Below are 12,340 nucleotides of genomic sequence, written 5' to 3' on the forward strand. Positions count from 1 at the left end.
CCAACGTACTCAAAGTCAAACGATTGGTTCGGATCATAAGAATCATCGAGCAGCAGCAAAAATCAGCACAAATAGTGGTACAATGGACTCACAGTACGACGGGATGGGTGTGGCTGGGGGGCGTCGAATTGGCGCCATCTTCACCGCGCACAACGATCAACACCAGCCGAACGGCCGGGGTGAGGCCCTCCACCGCCTCGTCCTGAAATTCGCCTCCGCTTCTTTGCCGATCACCCGCTACCACCAATATCACCGGAGAGGAGAAGAGAGAGGGTAGGGAGGAAGAAGACGATCGTGGCCAGTTGTGTCGACACCACGTCTGGAGAATAGAAGGCTGGACCACGAGGGAAAGGGAGAAATAACAAGGGGGGTTTCTGCAAAAAAAGTGCATTGTGAGTTTGCATAAACGGTTCTGACAGGTGGGGCCAGGATGTCAGAATACGAAGAATACAGTATGAGGACCGTACGTGGGCGTATAATTCAAGTTCAAGGACCCAGATGGGCAATTTGCAAGTTCGAGGACGAGGCCACCAAGTTTAGTGGCTGCGGATGCCTTTCCCTCAAAAAACATTTCAAGGCCCTGATGCATTGTCTCTAGTGTTTCTACTGATTTTCTGCTGGAGCATACATCTATTATGTCATCATCATTGTATAAAGCTAAATCTAAGTTTGTTTCCCTTTCCTACGAGCTAGCAAGAATCTCTCATGTCTCAACTATTAAAGGTTTCTTACTGCTCTTTTCTTTCTGATCATGCATGGCTGCACCATTCATTAGCTTTGCTTTGGTGGTTGGGCCTTCATAACATCTTTGTCGTTCCTGAGAAAGGAGCACAAGTAGTTCTTGTTTCGACAAGATTTAATGTCCATCGGCTAAAGAAAACCGATTCAAAGGTAGCCGTTGATCCCTGGTAAGACTACTCACCAAGATAACTTGAAAGATTAAAGAATATCCTCTATAAGACAAAAATATAAAGACCATATTCAGTTTGTGTTTATATAGCGATAGATTCTGATCTGCTTTGACTTGTTTTATTGTTTGGCTAACCGAATTTCTACTTTTGTTTTATATATTTTTGAAAAGTACATTTTTTGTCTCCCAATTGGTAGCAAGTTTCACTGAACTCGAAATCTTATACATTTGGTCTTTCAATTGGCAAAATCAAATACTTTTGGTCTCTCATCTTGATTCGAGCGGTTTTGACTCTACATGGAGTGGTTTCCCCCTAGATTTCCCCACGTCGGATGCCCATAATGCACAGTTGAGGGATCAAATGTTTATGATTTCGAGTTCAGGGACCATTTTTAGGGGAAATCTGAATCCATGCTGACATCTGACAAGGAAAATTATGAGAAAAACCACCATCTAGGGACTACAAGTCGTTCGAATCTAGAATAATGACCAAAAGTATCCAGTTTTACCAATTGAGGTACCAAATGTATACAATTTCAAGTTCCATGTTCATTTCTAAACTTTGCCGTCAATTGAATGTACTATCAATTATGAAGTAAATTCAGTGCACCGGAGTTAAGAAACAACAAACTAAGCCTTAAGTTATGTTGTTATAATAGTATTTCTATTTTAGAAACTTGTTCTAAACAAATTGACTGTTAGGCATAATTGGAATCATCGCCATGCCTTGAAATGGAGCTAAGGAAACAACTGAGAAAAGACACTTTTGAGACGAATATAAAAGACATCGGTCTTTACTTGAATTAATTATCTGTAGATCGAACTTATATCTGTGGGGACGCAGGTGCACTGTCCAAAAGGCCGAGGACAGGCGCTAGTGGTCGAGGAATTTCGTTCCTTTGCGTACGTAACAGCTGGGTTTGTAGCTTTTCCAGCTCTCGTACCGGCCCCTCTCTCACTCGTTCACTGACTCACACGCACACGTCCGCAGCAGCCTCTTATTAACTTGTCTGAAAGCGGAACTTTCTGTGTAGCCGATTGGAGAGTGTCATGCTAAAAGTTGAAGTGCTAGTACTTTGCATTCAGCTCTCTGGTCTGTGCACGCGGTGACAAACTTGTACGCGTCGAGTCTTCGTATACAGCAAATTAAAGCTTAGCGCTATGCGAAAACTAGGTAAGTGTAGTCGGTTCCCATATATGAGTATCTAAATATAAAGTTCTGTACTGTCACGGCGCTTTTTTCGTTAAGCCATACTCTCTCCGTTCCTAAATACTGTAGACTATGGTGGCTCTCACTTCTCTCAAGTTCTCAACTCTCGTGAATTCAGAAATCGATCGAACACACAGAGAGACTCGGGAGGTTTTGTGCAGCGTGCGTTTTGCTGCTTTTATGTTCTCGATCGTGTCATCCCACGATCGGGAACAAGTCAGGCGCCTTCCTATACGCACGGCGCAGCACAGGAGTAGCTGGTTCGTGCCCAACTGAAAACTCGGATCAAGTAACAGATCCTAACAAACTCTAACCGAAGCAAAGTGCAGGAATAACAACGACTATAACAACTACTTTTTTTGCTAACAAACTCCCCCTAAGCTAGTTGTCGGTCACCTGGATCATGCCGAGCTTCGGGCGCACCTCCTGGAACTTGACACGGCCGAGCGCCTTGGTGAGCACGTCGGCGAGTTGGTCCTCTGTGCGTATGTACTCGACGGACACCTTGCCTTCATCAACACACTCCCTGATGAAGAGATATCGCGTCTCTATGTGCTTTCTCCGATCATGCAAGACTGGATTCTTGCACAGTTGGATTGCGGATTTGTTGTCGACGCGGATCTCCGCCACCTCTGGCTCCTTGTCGAACAGTTCACCAAGCATGTGGCCAAGCCACACACCCTGACACGCCGCCGTTGTGGCAGCCATGTACTCAACTTCGCAGGTTGAGAGTGCCACCACCTTTTGTTTCTGTGATTGCCAAGTGAGTGGGCTGTCACCTAGCATGAAGATCACCCCAGTCGTGCTCTTGCGATAGTCGACATCTCCCGCCATGTCCGCGTCACTGTACCCGATGAGTTCACCATCTCCTCCACTCGGGTAGCGGCACCCAAAGTCCTTGGTGCCTGCAATGTATCGGAGCAAGTGCTTTACAGCAGTGAGATGCTCCGAGGTGGGCTTCTCCATGAACCTACTAACATAGCCGACGGCGTAGCATATGTCAGGCCGGGTGTGCACTAAATAGCGCAGACTCCCGACGACACTCCTGTAGAACGTGGCATCCACAGGAGTTCCTTCCGCGTCCTTGCTCAGCTTCAGGCGCTGCTCCATGGACACGAGCGCCGGATTGCAGTCCTTCATGCCGGCGCGCTCCAGGAGCTTGCCGGCGTACGCCGACTGGCAGAGGGTGATGCCATCAGCGCTTTGAGTCACCTCGATGCCCAGGTAGAAATTGAGCAACCCAAGGTCATTCATGTCGAACTGCAGCTTCATCTCCTTCTTGAAGCGAGCAATCTCATCATCGCTGCCGCCGGTGACAATGGGATCGTCCACATAAACACCGAGGAGCAGACGAGTGTCCCCAGTGCCCCGCGTGTAGATGGCATGCTCAGACGCGCTCCGCTTGAAGCCCAGTTGCACCAGAGTGGCGTCGAGCTTGGCATTCCATGCCCTCAGCGCCTACCGAAGACCGTACAACGCCTTGTGCAGACGAAGTACTTGGCCTGCGCACCCTTCTTGCTCAAAGCCGGGAGGCTGTGCGACATAGACCTCCTCCTCGAGCTCGCCATTCAGGAACGCCGACTTGACATCGAGGTGGTGGAGCTTCCACTGCAGCCGTGCAGCTATCGCAGCCAGTAGACGCACCGAGTCCAGACGAGCAACCGGTGCGAACATTTCGTCGAAGTCGACTCCCTCGCGCTGGACGTAGCCTTTAGTGGCGAGCCGTGCCTTGTGCTTGACCACAGCACCGGCTGTGTCCTTCTTCACCTTGTAGACCCATTTCAGGCCAATAGGGCGGTGCCCCGCCGGCAGCTCCGTGAGCGTCCACGTGCCGTTCTCCTCAATGGCACAGAGCTCGTCGAGCATGGCCTGCCGCCAGCACTTGTGTGGCTGAGCAGCGGCGAAGGTGGTAGGCTCCTCGTCGGGCAGCAGTAGTAGACGCTCAGCCCTACTGGGTGGAGCGGCATCGGGGCCTAGCAGGTCCGCCACACGCCGATAGCAGTGATCGCCGCCATCAGCATCGTCGGCGTCGGCGTACTGCTCCGGGTTGTAGGTGGGCGGCGTCGCGAAGTCCAGCATGTGCACCACAGGGGACGCGCACGGTGTTGCAGGTTGAGGCGGAGTTCCTCTTTCTGCCGCCGTTTCTGCCGCGGCAGGGCTCTTGTCGGACGCCACTGTAGCAGATCCGGGACGGCTGCTGCTAGCGTCTGCCGTCGTTTCTGCCGCGGCAGGAGTTTCCTGCCGCCATGAAGCTCCCCCGAAACCTGAGATCGGCACAGTACATGACATGCCCGTTACCTCGTCCGCCTCATCGCCCAAGTTCCAGCTTGCACCCTCGTCGAAGACGGCGTCGCGCGTGATGTGGACTCGCCGCGTTGCTGCATTGTAGACCCAGTACGCCTTGGACCCGGGTTCGTAGCCGATGAAGACCATGGGGCAGCTCCTGTCGTCGAGCTTCTTGAGGCCTGGACACGTCTCCTTGACGTGGGAAACGCAGCTGAACACCTTGAGGTGGGAGGTGTCCGGCTTCGTCCCGTGCCAGGCTTCATAGGGCATGCGGCTGTCGACGCTCTCCGTGAAGGGCCGGTTCAGCAGGTACACAACAGTAGCCACGGCCTCCCCCCAAAACATGCTTGGCATGCCCTTCGCTTTCAGCATGCTCCTTGCCATGCCCACGACGGTCTGGTTCCAGCGTTCGACCCCACCGTTTTGTTGGGGCGAGTACGGCGCGGTCAAATGCCGCTGCACGCCGTGATCGGCGAAGTAGTCCGCCAGCTCATGAGAGGTGAACTCCCCGCCGCGGTCAGTCCAGAACGTGCGCAAGGTCCGGCGTGATTCGACCTCGGCGCGCGCCTTGAAGTGCTTGATCGCTGTGGACACGTCGTTCTTCGCCGTGAGTAGCACGGCCCACATGTACCTGCTCATGTCATCGACGATCAACATGAAGTACTTTTTACCACCTGGGTTTCTGGTGTGATGGGGCCGCACAGATCCGCGTGTACAAGCTCGAGCTGCTCGGTGGCGCAGTACTGCGTCTTCTGCGGGAACGAGGCGCGGAACTGTTTTCCAGCGAGGCAGGCATCGCAAAGCTGCTCGATGTGGTCCAGCAGAGGAAGGCTGACGACGAGTTGATCACGCCCCATCCTCTGAAGCGCCTGAAAGTTCTGGTGGCCCAGCCGCGCATGCCAGCGCCAAGCCGCGTCCTCGTATTGGGCCGCCGGCGACACCGGCCTTGCGATCTCCAGGCGCACCACATACAGCCTGCTGGCATTGCGCGGCACCTAAGCGAGCATCTTGCTGTTGCGGTCGAAGAGCGTCATCTTGCCATGGTGGATGCGCGTGTCGCAGTTGTTCTCGTCGAGTTGCCCGAGGCTGATGATCGACGTCTTCAGGCGCGGGATGTAGTACACCTCCGTGAGCGCGCGGTGGTCGCCGGATCGGATCGAGAATAGCACCGATCCGCGCCCTCATATGTCGAGGAGGGAGCCGTCACCGAACTTGACCTTGCCGGAGATGCTTCGGTCGAGATCGGCGAAAGCAGTGATGTCACCCGTCATGTGGTTCGATGCGCCAGAGTCCAGGAACCACCGGCCGTCGCATGCCTCGGATCCCTTGCGGAGATGAGCCTCCACCCTGCGCTCGTTGAGGTAGACCTGTCCGTCCGGGAGCTCCACGGCAGCCGTCTCCTCCGACACGACGGCCATGAGGAGTGTCGGGTCGTTGTCATTGTCGCCGTGCGGTGTTTTGGATGAGGTGAGCCGCATCCTTTTTCTTCTTGCGGCAGTCCCTAGCCCAGTGGCCGAACTTGCCGCAATACCTGCACTGGTCACGTGCAGGGTCGTCCTTGCCGGCGTTGGGCGCCGCATTGGGTGTGGCCTGCTGCTTGTCTTTGCCGCGGGTCTTGCCGCGGCGGCGGTTCTTGTTGTCTGAGCCGCCGCTGCTGCCCGCGCCATCGCCATCGCGCCATTTGTTGCGAGTGCGCCACTGCTCCTCCGTAAGCAGTAGCTTGTTGCCGCCACCATCGGCCTCGCCGTCCTGCGCGAGCCGGTCCTCGGCCGCCTTGAGGCGCCTGGTCACCTCCTCCAGGGAGATGGTGTTGAGACTCCTGCTCGTCTCAATGTTCATGGCGACGAGGGAGTACTTGCGCGGCACCGCGCGGAGGAGCCGGCGCACCACCTTGCCCTCGGTGGTCGCCTCGCCAAGATCTGCAAGCATGGCGACAATTGATGTGAGACGCGGAGCGAATTCTTCCATGGACTCACCCGGCTTGTGATGGAAGTTCTCGAAATCGGTCTGCAGTGCTTGTACTCGCGCCTCCTTCACCGCGGTCGAGCCCTGGCACATCACCTTGATTGCTTCCTAGGCCTCCTTGGCGTTCTTCTTGGCGCCGAGGATGGGAACCAGGTCCAATGGCACAGACCGAAGGATTGCCTCCATGGCAGAGCGCTCGTCGGTGGCGATGTCGGTGCCGACCTCGATGTCGTCCCAGATCTCGTGCGCCTGGAGGATGACCTTCATGAGAATCGACCACTCGCCGTAGTTGGTCTTGGTGAGCATGGGGAAATTGGTGTTCGACATGGCGAAATCGGGCCGGCCGCGGAAACAAAAGTTCTCTCCCGGCCGCCGTCGCTGACTTCTGCGGCGTGTCGTCCTCACCAGCGGCTTTGCCCTTTTGTGCGTCACCGTACTTGGTCATCTGCCGGACGAACTCAAGCTCTGATGCCAAATGTAGACTATGGTGCTCTCACTTCTCTCAATTTCTCAACTCTCGTGAATTCAGAAATCGATCGAACACACAGAGATACTCGGGAGGTTTTGTGCAGCGTGCGTTTTGCTGCTTTTCTGTTCTTCTATTTATTCTCAACGGAAATAACTTGCTCCGTGAGTTGCTCCCCTAGTCGATTGTGCCATCCCACGATCGGGAACAAGTCAGGCGCCTTCCTACATGCACGGCGCAGCACAAGAGTAGCTGGCTCGTGCCCAACTGAAAACTCGGATCAAGTAACAGATCCTAACAAACTCTAACCGAAGCAAAGGGCAGGAATAACGACGACTATAACAACTACTTATTTTGCTAACAAATACTTTTCGTGGTTTTAGTACAACTTTGCACTGGGTGGAGCTGCCAAACACAGAAGGGCGAGTAAGTATCGATGTATCACGACGTTGTTCCATGATTATGCAATAAAAAAACATTTACTATCGCAATACTCCTTCCATTTCAAACTTGTTGTACATGCAGCCATTTTGGGACAAAATAAGGGCTTCTCTCTCTCTTCCAATGGAATAATTACAATAAGAATAATTAACCATGTTAAACAACCGACAATTATAAAGTTTGTTCTTGATGGGATTTATGTTTTCATGTTGAACCAGAGTACCTTGTCTTTCTACTCATGAATCATTTGATTGGCGTGTTTGTTTGTTTGTTAGCCACATCACTCTTGCCATAACTACAGATAAAGACCGTGGAACCATAGCACTAATAGAATACCAATAGATTAGTACTCCCCAGTTTGGGTAGAAGTATATGTATACTTGTTGCTTCCGTAGTTTGATCATGTATTGAAAATTGATTAAGTTGACTCGGCATTCTTTTTGCGGGAAGATAGTAGTTTTTATTAATATAATGATAGCATTGTTTGCAAGACATGCTAGCCGAAAAGAGAAAAAACTATTTCTCGAGAGAGATGTTTTTAGATTTTAAAATCTCTTTGAATGAACTAATGCTTGGATAACCATTATAAAGACTTAGTGCAGATTTGGTGGCTCTTTGTTGTGCTGTCTTGTGAAGAGTCGTCGCAAAGATGGTTGGGTCCTATCCAATTTTCTGGCCTTGTGTCTACAATGTGAGGTTGTATCCGAAACTTAAGAGTTGAACAAAATGCTCTCATTAAGAAAGAACGAACGAAAGAAGCATATTATTGATACTATGCGCTAATTAGTGATTAACCATTGAGCCACGATTAATTTTCAACCAAATGTTTTGGAATACACAACCAAGGCTCATTCTGAAGTAGTGCTATCTCACATTGCTAGAATTACTTCGACGACCAACATGGTGCCTTCCTTGGAATCCTGGCCGCCTTCATGCTTACTTTTTTTTTACATTAAACTGTAAGAAGCACGTGATTGAATTCTGATAGCATATAGATACGTATATTAATTTTCGCAAAGGAGACACCAGAATGCGACATTGGAGGATTGAACCTGGTGGTCAGCCAGCATACCTTGCTAGGATCACCCAAGCGGAGCTTGATTCTCCTTCATGCTTACTTCATGCGCCTCTTTTTCCAAGATAGTTTGTTCCCTTCCAGTTGTTGGGGAGCAGCACACTGAAATGGGAAAAGGAACAACTTTCAATACTACGAGAAGGTTTTTGTTAGAATTTAGTGTTGGTAGGGCTGATCAACCCAAGTCCAAGTTTTAAAAAATTTTGAAAATCTCAAAGGCCCATTCATGAAGTGTGATGAGGGGAATGGGAATGGGAATAGTCCCACCTTGCTAATTTAGAGTGAGTGAGACCAACATATAAGTATTGTTGCTTCTCACCTGTTGAGCAAGTGAGTAAGAAAAATCCCCACGCGCGCTCCTCCTCCTCCTCCGCTCGCATCGTCACGACGCGCGTGCGCGTCGCGTCGCGTGGATCGAGGCCAAGCCGGTGCGGTGCTTCCTATCCTTTTGTCACGCGCGCGAGGTATTTTTGGAATCTGTTACGGACGCGTGCAGATTATGGGGAGTCAGTACAGGTTTCCTAAACCGAACCGACCTATACCTGCGTGACTATATATACAGCCGCCCTGTCCCTTCGATCAGTACACAACACAACCAACCGAGCTAGGGTTTTGCGAGTCCCTTGCTTTGCGCTGTCATCGTAGTCTACTCTATCCCGAGCACCAGCGTGCACCAGCGATCGGGAGAGCAGGTCTCCGGAATCTTTCGCCTTTGCGATCCTGTACGGGAGAGGGGGAATAAGGTTTTTGGGAAGCGCTCCGCGCGACTGCTCGCTTCCCAGCAACAATGGGTCGTATACCTCCTCGAACCGGCGGGTGCGCGATGTGCCGCCGTTTTGTTCGTCAACAACTTCGTCAAGCGAACGCAACAGCAACGGTTTCCTCTCCACCGCAACAGTACGTACACCGTAATTCGATCTACCGTTTAGTTATGATCTGCAAGATTATACTATTGTTGATTGTGCTATTGAATACCTCTAGTATATTCGAGATGCATATGCTAGTTGCTACTGTCGTCATGATCTATATTGTGAAATTAATCATTAATTTATTATTCTTGAAATTGCTTAATTTTCTAACAATCCAAAAACCTTATTGTAGGCAATTTCCTGATTTAACTATGGGTTTAGCCGACGCATTGAAGCCGGATAAATTTTCCGGGATGTACTTCAAGAGATGGCAATAAAGGCCATGCTCTGGTTGCAGACTCTGAAAGTATTCTGAGTGACAGATGGAAAACCAGAGGGAGGTTTATCCGAGGAAGCTCGGAAAAATTTACAGGATGCCAATGTTGCCTTTAGAGGATGCATTCTGAGTGTTCTTTCAGACCGTTTTTGTGATGTGTATATGCACATAGAAGACGGGAAGGAGCTGTGGGATGCACTGGATGCTAAATTCGGTGCAACCGATGCAGGCATTGAACTATATACCATGGAGTCGCTGAACGACTACAAGATGGTGGATAACCGTTCTGTAGTTGAACAGGCACATGAGATATAGATCATTGTGAGAGAGCTCAAGCTTCTCAAGTGTGAATTGCCCGACAAGTACGTGGCTGGGTGCATTATTACAAAGTTACCTCCTGCATGGAGGAGCTTCGCCACGTCTCTGAAACACAAGAGACAGGAGATATCAGTTGAATAAATGATAGCGTCCCTTGATGTTGAATAGAAAGCTCGGGCTAAGGACACCACTGAGAAGGCTGCTAATTTTCCGTCTAATGCCAATATGGTACAGAGGAACTTTTGCGGCAACGGAAAGAACAAAGGGAAGAAGTCCGCTGTTGTTAACAACAACAAGCCTGCGCAGACTACTACCTTCAAGAAGAAGAAGAAACTAAGCAAAGGCGAGATGAATTGTTTCACCTGTGGACAGCTCGGCTACTTTTCCAGAGACTGTCCTGATCATGCAGATCGGAGAGGGAAAAAGGGGCAGAAGACTGTCAACGTCGTGACCGCTAGCAACACTGAAACGTACGGTATTTTACCTACTGTTCTTTCAGTGTTTGAATCTCCATGTTGGTGGATTGATATGGGTGCTAATGTTCATGTATGTTCTGACATCTCTTTGTTTACTTCTTACCAACATGGAAGGGATTCAACCGTCTTGATGGGGAACGGGTCGCATGCAGCTGTTCGTGGTGTTGGTACGGTCGATCTGAAGTTTACTTCGGGCAAGATCGTGCGGCTAAGGAATGTGATGCATGTCCCCTCCATGAACAAGAATCTCGTTAGCGGTTCCCTTTTATGCAGAGATGGTTTTAAGGTAGTTTTAGAGTCTAACAAAGTAGTTGTGTCCAAACATGGACAATTTACTGGTAAAGGCTATGAGTGCGGAGGCTTGTTTCGTTTTTTCCTTTCTGATTTTAGTGATATGTTAGTGAACCATATTTGTGGCAGTGTTAATGATGATACAAGTGTTTGGCACTCTCGTTTATGTCACATTAATTTTGGTTTAATGTCTCGGCTATCCACTATGAGTTTAATTCCTACTTTCACCATTACCAAAGGTTCTAAGTGCCATAGTTGTGTGCAATCAAAGCAACCTCGAAAGGCCCACATGGCGTCCGAGGAGAGAAATCTGGCACCTCTAGAACTCATACATTCTGATCTTTGTGAAATGAATAGTGTGTTGACAAAAGGTGGAAAGAGATATTTCATGACGTTAATTGATGACGCTACTAGATTCTGCTATGTTTATTTGTTGCGAACTAAAGATGAAGCTTTAGACTACTTTAAAATCTATAAAGCTGAAGTTGAAAATCAATTGGAGAGAAAGATCAAACGTTTTAGGTCGGATCGTGGTGGCAAGTATTTCTCCAATGTATTTGATGAGTTTTGTGTGGAACATGGTATTATTCAGGAGAGGACGCATCCCTATTCTCCCCAATGAAACGGGGTCGCCGACAGGAAAAACCGCACGTTGACTGACTTGGTGAATTCCATGTTAGTCACTGCCGGTTTATCTAAGGCATGGTGGGGGGAGGCTCTACTGGTGTTGGTGGGCCTGATCGGCCCAAACCCAAGTTTTAATAAATTCTGAAAATCTCAAAAGCCCATTCATGAAGTGGGATGAGGGGAGTGGGAATGGGAATAGTCCCACCTTGTTAGTTTAGAGTGAGTGAGACCAACATATAAGGGATGTTGCTTCTCACCTGTTGAGCAAGGAAAATCCTCACGCGCGCTCCTCCTCCTCCTCCTCCTCCTCCGCTCGCCTCGCCACGCCGCGACGCGACGCGCGCGCGCCGCGTTTCGTGGATCGAGCCGGGCCGGGCCGGTGCAGTGCTTCCGATCTTCTTGTCACGCGCGCGAGGTATTTTTGGAGTGCAGATTTATACCTGTGTGACTATATATACAGCCGCCCCGTCCCTCCAATTGGTACGCAACACAACCAACCGAGCTAGCTTTCGCCTTTGCGATCCTGTACGGGAGAGGGCGAATAAGGTTTTTGGGAAGCGCTCTGCGTGACTGCCGCTTTCCTGCAACAACGGGTCGTCTACCTCCTCGAACCGGCGGGTGCGCGCACCCCGCCGTCTTGTTCGTCAAGCGAACGCAACAGCAACAGCTTCCTCTCCACCGCAACAGTACGTACACCGTAATTCGATCTACTGTTTAGTTATGATCTGCGAGATTATACTATTGTTGATTGTGCTGTTGAATACCTCTAGTATATTCGAGATGCATATGGTAGTTGTTACTGTCGTCATGATCTATATTATGGAATTAATCATTAATTTGTTATTCTTGAAATTGCTTAATTTTTCAACAGTTCTGAAACTTCATGATGAACTTCCAACAATTTTCGGAGGGCTCTAAAAAAATGTAGGAAGTCGACTTTGAAAACATACAAGTCGGTTGTAAAAGGAATTCAAGATTGGTCAGCTTGTTGCTGATTTCAAGGTTGGTCAGGAAGAAAGGCGTGGACGGAGAAAAGGGGAGGAAGGTTACGGTGTCTATGATTACGAGGGACATGTGGAAAGAGACGGTA

This window comes from Brachypodium distachyon, chromosome 3, assembly GCF_000005505.3.
Source record: "Brachypodium distachyon strain Bd21 chromosome 3, Brachypodium_distachyon_v3.0, whole genome shotgun sequence".
Classification (NCBI taxonomy): domain Eukaryota; kingdom Viridiplantae; phylum Streptophyta; class Magnoliopsida; order Poales; family Poaceae; genus Brachypodium; species Brachypodium distachyon.